The sequence below is a fragment of the Sceloporus occidentalis genome, unplaced genomic scaffold (genome assembly GCF_023333645.1).
Source record: "Sceloporus occidentalis isolate IW3139 unplaced genomic scaffold, rSceOcc1.0.p SCAF_3, whole genome shotgun sequence".
Classification (NCBI taxonomy): Eukaryota; Metazoa; Chordata; class Lepidosauria; order Squamata; family Phrynosomatidae; genus Sceloporus; species Sceloporus occidentalis.
In genome coordinates this window covers 211,076,145-211,091,286 of record NW_028316983.1, presented here as the reverse complement: position 1 = coordinate 211,091,286, position 15,142 = coordinate 211,076,145, and positions in this window count along the sequence as shown.

Genomic DNA, 15,142 nt, shown 5'->3' with positions numbered 1-15,142 from the left:
GTTGTGCAGATCTGGGTGACTCCAGAGGATTTTATGAAGCTCTTAAAGCAGTGTTTGGACCTACATATCAGGTCCAAAGCTCCCTATACAGTACAGATGGTCAAACACTAATCACAGATAAAGCTTCCATTCTGAATCGATGAGCTGAACATTTACAAAGCCTCTTTAGTGCCAACCAAGTAGTCCAAGACTCAGCTATTCAACATATGACACAACAACCGATGAAAAATGAATTGGACAAAGCTCCCACTTTGGAAGAGACCCTTATGGCCATACAACAGATGCAAAATGGCAAGGCAGCAGGGATTGATGGAATTCCACCTGAAGCTTGGAAACACGGAGGTCATGTTCTCCATGCTAAACTTCACGAGCTCCTTGTGAGTTGCTGGGAAAAAGGTGAACTGCCATCAGATCTCCGAGGCACAGTCATCATCACCCTGTATAAGAAAAAAGGACCAAAATCTGACTGCTCAAACCATAGAGGTATAATACTGCTCTCCATCACTGGAAAAATCTTTGCAAGGATACTCTTGAACAGATTAGTTCCTGCTATTGCAGAAGAACTTCTCCCTGAAAGCTAATGCGGCTTTAGAGCTAATAGGAGCACTATAGATATGGCATTTCCCCTTAGACAACTGCAAGAGAAATGTAGGGAGCAGAACAAAGGACTCTATGTAACGTTTGTCGACCTCACCAAAGCCTTTGACACTGTGAGTAGAAAAGGTCTGTGGCAGATTCTGGAACGACTAGGATGCCCCCCCCCCCCCAAATTCCTCAAAATGAACATCCTGCTACATGAAGGCCAGCAAGGTCAAGTCAGATATGGTGACTCTCTCTTGGAGCCCTTTCTAATAACTAATGGTGTGAAACAAGGTTGTGTTCTCGCTCCAACTCTATTTACAATCTTCTTTAGCATGATGCTCCAAAGGGCTACGGCAGATCTCAAAGAAGATGACGTCATTTATATACACTACCGTACTGATGGTAGCCTGTTTAACCTAAGCCGCCTGAGGGCTCGCACTAAAACTCTGAACTATCTAGTCCATGAGCTGCTTTTTGCTGATGATGCTGCCCTCGTTGCCCATATGGAAGCAGCTCTGCAGCGCCTAACATTCTGCTTTGCAACATCTGCACAGGTCTTTGGGATGGAAGTCAGCCTGAAGAAAATGGAAGTTCTCTACCAGCCTGCACCCCAGGAAGAATACTACCATCCCCGCATCACTGTAGGCAAATCTGTGCTAAAGTCCGTCCAACAGTTCACCTACCTGGGAAGCATCATCTCCTCAGATGCCAAGATTGATAAAGAGATCGATCACAGACTAGCAAAGGCATATAGTGCATTCGGAAGGCTTCACAAAAGAGTCTGGAGTAACAAACAATTGAGGCGAAGCACAAAAATCAGTGTGTATAGAGCCATTGTACTGTCTATTCTCCTTTATGGGTCTGAAACATGGGTCACCTATCGCCAACACCTACGACTCCTCGAACGCTTTCATCAGCACTATTTACGCACAATTCTAACTATACATGGGACTGATTATGTGACAAATGTTGCTGTCCTTGAGCAAGCAGGGATCACTAGCACTGAGGCCATGCTACTGAGGACGCAGTTGTGCTGGGCAGGACACGTTTCTAGGATGGAGGACCATTGCCTCCCAAAAATAATACTCTATGGTGAACTCGCCACAGTTCAGTGTAAGAGAGGTGTTGGGATATAGCAACTTCACATGCTAAGACTTTCTAGCAATACACATCGATGGTTTGCATGTTAAGACTTTCTAGTAATGCATGTCAATGGTAGTTTCATTGCTTACTAACAAACCCCCTCCTCACTCCCCCTCCTCATTTCCTGTTTACCATGAGGACACCTAATTTCCTTTGTCTTGGGTGAAGAAGCAGCAGAGATGAGACTCCATTACTAAACTTGCTTACTAACTAATCAGCATGCCTATGCCTGGAGCTGAAAAGAGCCTGAGAGAGCATATTTCTTAAAATGCATGGAGACTACCTTTTCTACCTCATTTTTCTTGCAACATGAATCTAGACCTGTGTATCTCTTCATACACATGATTTTGTAAGTAAACTTATTTTCTTTTTCACTTTTAACCAAGTGAGTGTGTGTTTTTTATTGGGGACACGTGGCTGGGAGAGGAGTGAGCTAGATAACGTTTTATTCCTGCTTGCCCCATCATCATTTTTCTGCTGAGTAAGCTTTGCTAGTGAGATTAAACAGTTTTGCTTACTTTCTGAGTTTCTAATGATCCTCAAGGAAGAACTACATTTCCCAACAGAGAGGCGCCCCAAAGAAGAGATACAAGGATTCCCTGAAACAACATCTCAGGCTCGGCCAAACTGATCACCAACAATGGTCTGCCCTGGCCTCGCACCGGGAGGCATGGAGATGCACTATCCATGATGCTGCAGCCTTTTTTGAAAGCTCCCGCTCAATGAGTTTCAAAGAGAAACGACAACGCAGAAAGAACCACAACCCGGAAACATCACCCAAGGAGACTTTATGCTGTGCTTTATCTTGGATTGGCCTTTTTAGTCAACAACGCGCTTCTAGAAAGTGCGGGATGAGTCCTTCCTGAATCTTTGTTCATGAAGTAAAGCCAGAGATGTGCAAATATTCATAATTGAGGATAAAGGTAAAGAAATCTGTTTCAATTTTACAATTCAAATAATTTGTAAAAGAGAGAGAGAGAGAGAGAGAGAGAGAAAGAGATTGCAAGAGAGAGAGATTGCAGGAGACAGAAAAGAACCATCACTATTTCATTTGCCCTTACAAAAAGTCTGCTCCTGTTTTACAGAGTGCTGAGACTTAGGCGGGATACAGACCGCCCCTTTGTGCCACGTATTGGGGCCAGGGTAGCCACAGTGGCAGCCCAAAGGCCCCAATCCGGCACTTTTCGGGATCAGGGAGAAGCGGCAAAATGCTTGGCCCCATTCCCCCAGCTTCGTTCCCACAGCCTTTTGGTGGCTGCGGGAACGAGGTGCTCCCCTTTTGGAGCTCCTTCCGGCGCTGCTGTTAGGCCGCCACAAGTGGCCTGACGCATGAAGACTTCACACCCACACCCATTTGGATGTGGCACAGCCGTGACATCATAATGGCAGTGCCCATCTGTACAGGGTGCCGCCATTTTGATGTAATGAATACGTGCTAGGGTTGCAGGGCGTCTGTAAGAGACGCCCCGAGGCAACCCTAGCACGTATTTGTTACATGCTGAAAGGCCTGTCTGTCCAGGGCCATAAAGTAGGCTATGCCCAATACTGTGGACCCAGACATGTTGCAAAATTATAGTGCTATGATTTCACTTTCACTGCCATAACAACATTCTATGGAAACCAGGGATTTGCAGTGTAGGGAGGGCATTTAGTATTCTCAGCCAAAGAGTTCTAGTGCTTTCCCCAAACTGCAAACCCTACGATTACATAGAATGCAGCCATGGCAGTTAAAGCAGAACATAGCGCTAAAATTATGTAGTATGAATGGGCCCAACGTGTCTGTTAAGGCAGAAAATAAATGGAGGTGAAGGATAAATTTTATCTGTTTAACATTCATGAATTGTGCCTTTTAGCAGAATGATCTCAGTGGTTTATATAATGGCATAGCTGGGGCTGAATGCTGCTTTGGGAGCCCTAAGTCCCTCCCAAACAAGCAACCGAACAAACCTGCAGAATTCTTACAAAGAGCATTCAGTAGCAGCCACTGAGCCAGAGAATGCTATTACAGTAAAATCATACTGTGGTCATTACTCTGGCACCGCCCTGTGCATCCCCACCACAATGTCCGGTTTCCATTCTTGTAAACAAAAGAGTTAATATACTTGTAGTAGCTCAAAACTGAAACCAAAAGCTTTATTAACAGTCTTTAACTAAACAAGCTGGGAAATTAACTGCTTCTTCACAGTGTCATACACAAACTCAAAGCAGTTATTGGCACTCTTTGGGTGCGTGACAGGTTTTGAGCAACTACACATTTATCAATTCTTTTGTTTGTTTACAAGAATGGAAACCATCTGAAATAGAAACCCAACCAAATCTGAACCCACACCTGTGCAAGCAAGCAGGCCAGCCTTCCTGCTCTACCTTTAGCGTACCTTTGCTTTCTCTCATCATGACAGTATCTTCTGTACAACACCTCTCCTCCTTGAGTTTGCCTCTCCCTCACTCTTTAATTCCTCTCTCTCTAGCTCAGCTTCCCTTTTCCCTTCTAATCTCTTCCAGCTGCTTTCCCTATCCTCCTCCCATCTGCTCCCTTCCATTGGGTCATGTTCAATCAGTCCAGCAAGCCCGCAGTCTTGGTTTTATCTTTGACTCTTCTCTGTCGTGTATCCCTCAGATCCAGACCACAGCCAAGGCTTGTAGATTCTTTTTATACAATATTGCCAAAATCCGACCATATCTCTCCGCCTCTACTGCCAAGATCCTGGTCCATGCCCTAGTGGTCTAACGACTTGATTACTGTAATGTCCTCCTGGCTGGGCTTCCTCTTTCTCACCTCCGTCCTTTAATCTCTGTTCAGCATTCAGCTGCACGCATTATCACTTCCACCCACCGCTCTGACCACATCTCTCCTGTGTTGGGATCCCTTCACTGGCTCCCCCTCCCCTTCCACATTCAGTATAAGCTCCTGCTGTCCACGTTTAAAGCCCTCCATGGGCTGGCCCCTCCCTACTTATCAGACCTTCTTTCTCCTCACCTTTCCACTCAGGCCCTCCGTTCTGGTAGTCAAGGTCTGCTGTCTCAGCCCAGGATTTCCTCTGCCCCATCCCGGATTCGCCCCTTTTCACTCGCTGCCCCTCACTCCTGGAACCTTCTTCCCCCACAAGCAAGAGCCATCACTTCTTCAACCAGCTTCAAAACGGAGTTGAAAACCATCCTGTTCAGAGAAGCCTTCCCAGGCATTGCATTATTGTCGCTTACTATTTGATGTTCTTGTGGTGCCTGTTTATTGAACCATTTCCTGTATTGCTATGTACTGTATATGTATTATCCTACTTGAGAGTATGTATTTTCCCTGGAAAATGATTAACCATCCATTATGAAGCCAAGCCCTCCCTCCAGTCCATCTGCCTTGTTCCAGGCCTTGGAGGTAGAGAGGAACTGCTGGACCTCTTACCCTTTCCCTCCACCACTCCCTTCTCCTTCTGTGTCATGTCTTTTTAGATTGTAAGCCCGAGGGCAGGGAATCGTCTAACTAAAAGATTGTATGTACAGTGCTGTGTAAATTTACAGCGCTTCATAAATAAAGGTTAATAATAATAATAATAATAATAATAATAATAATAATAATAATAATAATGTTGCCCCTCTTGTTCTGTCTTGGGCAGGGGACAATCCTCCCCTTCACCCTCTCTTTCACACATACAAACTCACCAATATGGTGCAAGTACTATTTCCAAACTATGTATGCCACAGTTGTTCTTTGTGTCTTACACTGGTGTTCCAGCTGACACCTTATATCAGCAGAATGTTTAAGAACAGTCTGCTCTGGTTCCTGGCAAGTGTAATTGGTTTCCAGTCCATGGAATAATAATAAATACTTAACCTCAAACTCATAAAATTATTTATAAACAGGACAAAAGAAAGTTAGGAGCTTATTGCATGGATATTTAAATCAATTTACCTCAATCCAGTTTAATCCTTAATTTGGGTAGTATCCTGATATTATTGCAAGGTTTTGGGTTCCAATTTTGCTGCCCAAATATATCCTGGGCCCATCCCTGCTTCAAGGAGGGCTCCAGAGGCCATTTTTTAAAGCTGGATCCGAAAAGAGCCCCAAGGGGGATGGACCCAGTGCCACCCCAATTAAGAATTAAATCAGATTGAGGTAAGATGATTTAAATATCCATGTGATAAGGTCCTTCATAATTCAAATGTGGGCTGCAGTAGAAGTGATAGATTTGTTCATTCCTAATCAAACTCCTTTAACACTTCTGTGGCCTAGGACACTGAGTGCACCAATGATGGTGGTCACTAGCTCATCAATAAAGTAGAGGACAAAAGAAGTCAGAGTTAAAACATGAAACACATGCTAATTCATACACATCAACACATATTTGGGAATAATTATAATTTAAATAGAAAGAGAATATGTCTCACTATAGGGAAAGATTGTGTTCAGCTTCTGTGGTTATCTAGTCTGCTTGCTGGGTGCTATTAACTGTCAACAGGCAACTTCAATGCTCTTATAGTTTTTTTAATCTTTAAACTGGACTTGGGCTAGATAGCCTTTTAAATACTGTTCTCAGCCTGCCTTTTAAAATACTATAAAATTTCAAAAAAAAAAGGATTATCTTCTTAAAAGCAGGATGCATGATTAACTGTGGACAATCCAGCAAAACAATCTGCACATTTATTATTATTATTATTATTATTATTATTATATTATTATTATTATTATTATCATTATCATCATCATCATCATCATCATCATCATCATCATCATCATTATTATTATTGTAGAACAGCAAACCCACTTTTCAAATAAGTATACTGCTCCCTGGGCCTTTTCTGAGCATTTAAAGCTCTAAATGCCATGGGACATAGGTATCATAATAATATCCCTCGCTTACATGAACCTCCCCAAGATATTACGATCAACTTCAATTCGAAGCTCTTTTCCTTATCAAGGAGGATGAAGAAAAGCAGCATGGACAGACTTCAGGGACAGAGCAGGCAAGCCTGAGAGTCCCACCCAAGGGAACAGCCGCTGCTAAACCTCAGAGGAGGCATGTGGTCGTAGTGGGGGACTCCTTGCTGAGGGGTACAGAAGCAGTGATTTGTAGGCCTGACAAGATGTCTTGAGAGGTGTATTGTCTCTCAGGGGCAAAGATCCGTGATGTGACAGAGAGGCTGACAAGACTGGTCAAGCCTACTGACCAATACCCCTTCCTTTTGGTCCATGTGGGAACCAATGATACTGCAAGACACAGCCTGCAGAACATCAAAAGGGATTACGAGGCACTTGGTAGGAAGCTGAAAGTAATGGATGTACAGGTTGTCATCTCGTCTCTTCTGCCAGTTGAGGGCACGGTCCAGGAAGGGAGAGGAAAATAGCGGATGTGAACAACTGGCTTCGTAGATCGTGCCGCCAAGAATGATTTGGATTCTTTGATCATGGGCTGTGGTTCCATGAGGAGGGACTTCTTGCAACAGATGACTTGCATCTCACGCCAGTTGGAAGAAATGTTTTTGCCAACAGTCTCAAGAACTTGATCAGGAGGGCTTTAAACTGAGTTCTGTGGGGAAGGAGACAATATTAAGGAAGGCAAAAGGGCTGGAGAAAATAGTCAAACAGACATAGAGGAAACAAGAAAAAAAGTGCAAGGACACAACAGTGGGAGGCAAAAAAACTTGCACAAGCAGCAAGTAAATGGGACCCGTGGTCTGCAATGTCTCTACACTAATGCACAGAGCATGGGAAATAAGCAAGATGAACTTGAACTCCTAGTACAACAAAGCAAATATGATATAATAGGCATCACTGAAACCTGGTGGGATGAGTCTCATGATTGGAATGTGGAAATAGAGGGCTATAACCTTTTTAAGAGAAATAGGCCAAACAGGGAAGGAGGAGGAATAGCACTATATGTCAGAGATATTTACACCAGTGAAGAGATCCAGGACATCAGTCATGGAAGCCAGGTGGAGAGCATCTGGATAAAAATTAAAGGGGAAGGAAACAACAAGGATGTTACTGTGGGAGTCTACTACAGACCCTCATGTCAGACTGAGGAATTGGATGGTATCTTTCTAGAACAGATGACAGAAAAGAGAGATGTAGTAGTGATGGGCGACTTCAACTACCCTGATATTTGCTGGAAGTCAAACTCAGCAAAATCCTCAATGTCTAGCAAATTCCTCACTTGCCTGGAAGACAATTTCATTGTCCAAAAGGTGGAAGAGACAACAAGGGGGTCAGCTATTTTAGATCTGATCCTAACCGACAAGGATGACTTGGTTAATGGGGTGCAAGTGGTGGGATCCTTATGTGGAAGTGACCATGTTCTCCTGGAGTTTGTTATACAATGGAAAGGAGAAGCCAGGCATAGTCAAACACGCATTCTAGACTTTAGGAGAGCGGATTTCAGTAAACTTAGAGAAGTATTGAGGGTCATCCCGTGGTCAGAAATACTAAAAGGGAAGGTGCCACTGTATTCTGCTCTGGTCAGGCCCCACCTGGAATATTGTGTCCAGTTATGGGCACCACAATTCAAAAACGACATTGAGAAACTGGAGCGTGTCCAGAGGAGGGCGACTAAAATGGTGAAAGGTCTGGAAACCATGTCCTATGAGGAACGACTAGGGGAGCTGGGGATGTTTAGCCTGGAGAAGAGAAGGCTAAGAGGTGATATGATAGCCCTGTTTAAATATTTGAAAGGATGTCATATTGAGGAGGGAGCAAACTTGTTTTCTGCTGCGCCAGAGAACAGGGCCCGGAACAATGGATGCAAGCTACAGGAAAAGAGATTTCACCTTAACATTAGGAAGAACTTCCTGACAGCAAGGGCTGTTCGACAGTGGAACACACTCCCTCGGAGTGTAGTGGAGTCTCCTTCCTTGGAGGTCTTTAAGCAGAGGCTATATGGCCATCTGTCGGGAATGCTTTGATTTGGATTTCCTGCATGGCAGGAGGTTGGACTGGTTGGCCTGTGCGGTCTCTTCCAACTCTATGATTCTATGATTCTAACTTAGAAACTCTTCTCCAGATCCTTCTACTTTTGGAGGTGACTGTAGAATGATCAAAGACTGATCAAACTTTGGAATGTTCTTCCCAAGGAAGCTGGCCTGACACTAACACATATGCCTTTTTAATGCCTGGTCTTTTAGAAGCTTTCTGTTTTAGGCTGGCATCCTGTTAGTGATACATGCAAGAATAACTGAAAGTAGAACCTGTTTTTGGTTGTGGTGGATGATGATATTTAGCAGCTCCATCCATTACAATTCCTTCCTGGAGCCATATAATTGTTCTCTGACTAGATATCCCTCTGCCTCAGGCTTTCAGTGCCCAGGAGAGGATAAGAACCGACCAGTCAGTTGCACTTTTGCCAGTATCCACAGGAATAAAAAGGCAAGCACCTGGAGTTCCTGGGGGCCCTCTGGAAATCCAGAAGGATAAACAGCACTTTCCTGCTGGCATGGAGTCCAGCTGCAGCCCACAGGAGGTTGGCAGGAGTGAAAAATACATTCACAATTCCCACTAACGTGCTCACCCCTGGCCTAGAGCGAGCCTGGGCACCAGGGGAGAGTTTTCATTACTGCCCCACAGCAAATGTAACAACAAATCCCCCTGGCCACTTAAAATATTTTTTTTAGTTTTATAGTTTTTTTATATGGTTAATTGCTGCAGCCAGAATGTTGTGAGTTAGATCCTGCAAGGCTCCAGATTGACTCAGCCTTCCATCCTTTCGTAGGTTGGTAAAATGAATACTCAGCTTGTTGTGGGAAATTGGCTAACACACTGTAAACTGCTTGGACAGTGCTTAGCATTATAAACAGTATATAAATGCAAGTGCTATTGCTATTCCTCAAAACTGCTAAAGGAATATTGCCCCCTCACCCAGAAGCCCCTAATATATATATTTAAAAACCCAGTAGCCAAAGAAAAAAAGAATCAGCCAAAAATCATCCATATCATAAAGAGCAAGTTAGCAGTGTCAGTTCCTGTTTCATTTCTGGCCAAATTTGCTTTGAATTTTGGCTTCTGGGAGATTTTCAAGATATTTGATGAATTGCGAGGAGCTAAGGATCATACTTCCTGTGTTTTTCAGCAGTGGCTTTCAAAGGGTGAGGCCAATTTTCTAGCTGTGCTCTAGATATTGCACCAGCACACAGTTCTGAATAGCAACAATAGGAAAAAAGAAAGGGAACTCACCAAATATGGAGTAGGGAGAATACTAATGAAATGGTGAGGCAAGATGTGGGAGGGTGTATGCTGCAAGATTAATGGCAGAGAATGGGACAGAATGCTAGGACAGAATGAATGGATCCAAATAAATATTAGGAGAAGGAGATAGAAATGGAGTTAAAGCAAATATATTTAACTTTTTGAAAGTAAAGACAGCCCAATGGATCTGACACTCTTTAAGTTCTGTGGCTTGGTGCAGCACCAGTTTAGGACAGACTGGAGCAAGGAGTTAGACACATTGTGGCTGGGGAGGAGTGACAGAAAAAAAAGGAGCTTTCATATTTGAGACTCTGCTTAAGCTTTGTGAATTTTACTGGGACTTGGGGCCCGAACAGACAGGCCAAAATAAAGCTGCTTTGGGTCACCTTGGAGGTATGCTGTTTAAATTATGTATGTGCCCTGAGAGGTTGGAAGCCATGCCAAAGCCATGCTTTGGAGCACAGTTTTGGTTTAGCTTCTGGCCTCTTAAGATGCATGTGTCATTTAAGCAGCATACCTCCAAAGTGACCTGAAGCAGCTTTATTTTGGCCTGTCTGTTCGGGACCTTGGCTAACATGTTGGGACTGTACTACTGCTCCTGCTATCTTTCACTGGACAGATTGAGAAAAGAGGTGGCAGAAGAAGATGGTTCTGAATTTGAAGTAGAACAGTAGACCTAATATATATTTTAAAAATACATGCTGGCTGGTGCTATGGTTGTCACCCAAGAAGAAAGAGGGTGGTAGCCTGAAAAAGTTTGGGGACCACTTCTCTAGTTACAGATTCAGACAAGAATTCAAAATGTGATGATGATCACTTCAATCTGCATAATTTTTTTCTTGTTATATGTGACTTGTGCGTTGTTTTCAGCACATACTGTTCAGAGGGTTGATTCATAAATTATTTAGAATGAATGAATGAATGAATGAATGAATAAATAAATAAATATATTCATGAGAACCACTGCAGTCAAGAACATCACATGCTTCATTGAGATCCGAACACACTGTGAGGGATTGGTATCTCTAGGAAAAGACGTGGGAATTCCAGTTTAAGATTCACCCTGTTCCTTGGCACCCTACCATGTGATGCTTTAACCTGAAGGCAGCTAGCCACCAACCCTGAGACTTGGCTGGCTTCTTTGCAGATGCCATTGGGCAAAACAGGAATCTCTTGTCCCAAGAGTTGATTGTGTTTGTAATGACTGGAGGGGAGCATTTCCCTGGAGCCCTTGGCGCCCTGTGCATGGCCCTTTACTCCCAGGGAGTCCCCTCTTGTCACACTTTCCCTTCTAGGATCTCCTAGGTCTCCATTCCCCACTCCCTGCTGAGCCGAATGCGATCCCTTGAGGTTTCTCCTTGTTCTCCTTTTGTTCAACAATTGGGCTGGTAAATGGCTCTTTCATCTCTCTTCACTGTGGTTTCATTTTGTGCCAGGCTTGGTGAAGCTATTTTCTGCAGTGGGGATACATTAAAGAAAGTGACCATTCACCAACTGGGAGAGGGGGAATCTCATTCATCATTACTTCCAAAACATTGTCTATCTACAGTTGCTTCACTCTAATCTCCGATATCTCCAGTAGCCATATGGCACTTACATTTCTATACCACATTATAGTGCTAAGCACTCTCTAAGCAGTTTAGTGTTTTAACCAATTGTCTCCCACAGGCTGGATACTCATTTTACCAACCTACAAAAGGATGGAAGGCTGAATCAGCCTAAAGCCCTACAGAATTGGATTCAGAACATTTTCGTTGCAGTACCGGAATTTAACTACTGGGCCACCAGGGCTCAGTAGTCCTGCCTGTTCCAACCCCCAACTTCTCCTGGCTTTTTCCTCACCATGCTCAAAGAATAACTTCCTAGCCATAGACTTTTTGCACACCACAAAAGTATCCCCTATAGCAGTACCCACAGCATGGACATTCTCTCCTAGGCCCCACCTCTCATTTCAGCCATTCTTCCCTCTATGCAGCAACCCACATTAGCTTTTTTCCACTGTGCATATGTGGTACTCTCACTCTGCTAGAATAGGAGCAATTATCACAAAGAAAGGAAAAAGGGAACGGGATCTCTTTGCACATAAACAAATGCAATGAATATGAGCAAGACTAGCCACATCATGTGAACAGATTGATTCTTCAGGTGTGCTGCACCCAGATTAATTGCCAGCCTTCAAACAGAGTCCAGAATTTTTTTAGCTCGAGTACACCCTTTCTAGAACTTATGCATTCTGCCCATTCTGCCTCAGAAATTATGGCAAGCACCATTACCAAACTGAACTCATTCTATTCAGTCATGATGGGCAGATTGCCAGTAGATTAGAGGTCTCTACTGGTGTGATCAAGGTCACTGCTCCCCTGTCATGTTTGATACACAAAGAGCCATCGAGATATGTACTACAGAGATTTAAAACAAACATATTGTATAGATGGAATAAGCATAGACCCTGATAATTATATTGCAGAATGCTTTCCAGTTTGGCTGTTTTACAGTAAAGTTAGCATAATTGATAATCCAGCCCTCATTGGAACACAGTGGCTTTCCTGCTTTTGGCCTAGAGATATCCAGGAAGTGATATAAAGCCCAACAGGGCTTAATAACAGCTTTTGTGTTCTGTCACACCCTAGGTCAAAACCCCTAGAATTTCAGCATATGTGAGCAACCATGTGTATAAATGCTGCATTTAATTAGAGAGGGGGGAAGTGAATCCCACTAAAACTTCACATTTTTATGTAAGTGGATCATCTAGTCAGGAAAGAGTGTTCTTTTTTTCCTTTTCTTTTTTTAAAGTGTGGTATTTATGGACTCTCCCAAGGGCAACCACACTATAAAGGGACTGGTGTCTCCATATAATAAACACAAATCAATGTGCTTAAGGCACTAACTGGCAATTATGTATAGTTTTGATTATGGGCATTAACATTTCCACAAAGGAAATATAATTACAAGGAAAGAAAGATTTTTTATGCTTACTTTGTACTTTTTTGACCTAGGTTTCAATGTATGAAAGATCTAGGAAATTTTGATTACTATATATGAGTGTGTGTGTCTATGTGCAGTATCTGGCTAGAAACAGAAGTTGTATCAAAAATTTATCGGGCCTGAATTTCACATGAAACTAATTACTAGTTGGTGAAGCTTGTGAAGAAGAAGTAAATTGAAAGAGAGAGAGAGGAAAAAACCTACCGTATTTTTTCTGAGTTCACATAACATGTGCCATGTATAACTCATCAGATGTATGTATAATATATCTATGCAGCCTGAGTGGCATTCAGAATATCTAGTTCACCAGACATACTTGAAAATTGTAACCTCACTAGGAAGAGGCAAATTGTAAATATAAATTACTCCAAAGAAGGCTGATCCGCTTGTCACAAATCCATAAGTATAAATCAAACAGGCTTTAACTCCACTTCTCTGTTTCCAAGATTATAGCAATGATACAAAGACAGGAGACATTATACCAGACTGGAAGGGCATGAATGTTGTCCCCACTTTTCCTTCAAAAATGGAGGAAATAACGACTTCAAGGAGCTATCAACAAGTCAGTTTGATGGCAGTACCAGGAAAATTTCAAAATAGATTATTCAACAGTCAGTCTGTTAGCATTTAGAGAGGAACTCTGTAATTACCAAAACACAGCATGGGTTTCTCTAAAGCAAATCATGACAGACTAGTTTTACCTTTTTATAATGTATTTTTATAAGCCTGGTAGATTAGGGGAATGCTGGGGATGTAGTATATCTTGATTAGGGATGGAAAAATATTTTAAAATATTTGAAAAATGGTAGAAATGTATTTGTTGACTAATGGGCATACTTGATTAGGAGAATCCTATATTGATTAGGATCTTCACAATTTGTGATGTATTCTTTTTCTAAAGTTTTTTTTTTATTTTAAGTATTTAAGTATTTTATTTTTATTAAAATTTATCAAACAATAAATAACAATAAATCAACAAACAAGCAATGGTACATTGATGTGATGTTGTTGTGAATAAATACATATATCAATGACAAAGCACCAATTTGTCAAAAGTTATCATGATACTGTAAGTATTAGGGAATCAATCAAGACATTTTACTGTAATCCTAAATATTGTGGCAGAGGTTCTCACTTGCTGCAAGTTGTTATTGAGGAAAAAACATTTCTCATTAAGAAGGAATTAATTCTCATGTCCATTTAATCTTTTGACATCATCAGCAAGCTTTTCCATCATCCATATCTTCCAAAGTTTCCTTCACCAATTTTCCAAAGTAAGATCACATGTCTTTCACTTCCTGGCAATTTCCATCCTGGCAAGAGCCATCAAAATGGTGATAAGTTCCTTGTATTACAATAATCTGTTTTCAGCCAAAAATGTTGAGAGTAGGAATAAGGCTGGGGAAGTTTTCATGTTTTGTTCAGTAATTTGTGTGATTATGTCTATTACCACTGACCAAACCTTACTTGTTCTTGGGCAATCCAGCCTCATGTGTAAATAGTTGTCCTTCATGCTACATCCTATCCAGCTATTCAAAGCTGTGTGTGTGTGTGTGTGTGTGTGTGTGTGTGTGTATTTTCAGGCAAGATCGTGCAATTAATCTGCTCCATTTTAAAAATCATTAGTGAGGCTTTAGCCAGCTCAGTCTTTATGTGTCTGCAATGTTTGCAATGTCAGCTGCCACTGTTTGTAATGTATTCTGTGCAGAATTCACAAAGAAATATTATGTTATTTTCTGCATAAAAATGTACTAATGTTGTGCTGAAATAGTCCAAACTATAGTATTTCTTTTTCACAGGAAACAACATTGCTCCTTCTAAAATAGTGTACACAGATAAATATTATTTTCTGTCCAGAAAATGCTATTTTATGTACAGAAAATGCAGTTTTCCACACCAAAAAATATGAAAAAGTTTTGCACAGAAGAAAATCTGAAACTGCAAATAGTTTTTGAAAACTGAAGAGACTGAGGCCCTATACAGACAGGCCAAAATAAAGCTGCTTCAGGTCACTTTGGAGGTATGGTGTTTCAATAGATACATGTGTCCTAAGAGTCTGGAAGCTGCACCAAAGCTGCACTCCAGTCCTTAGGACTTGAGCGTGGCTTTGGTGCAGCTTCTGGACTCTTAGGACGCATGTATCATTGAAACACCATACCTCCAAAGTGACTCGAAGCAGCTTTATTTTGGCCTGTCTGTATCAGGCCACAATCTCCAGACAATCTGCAAACTGACCAAGGCGGGATACAAACCGCCATATAGTAC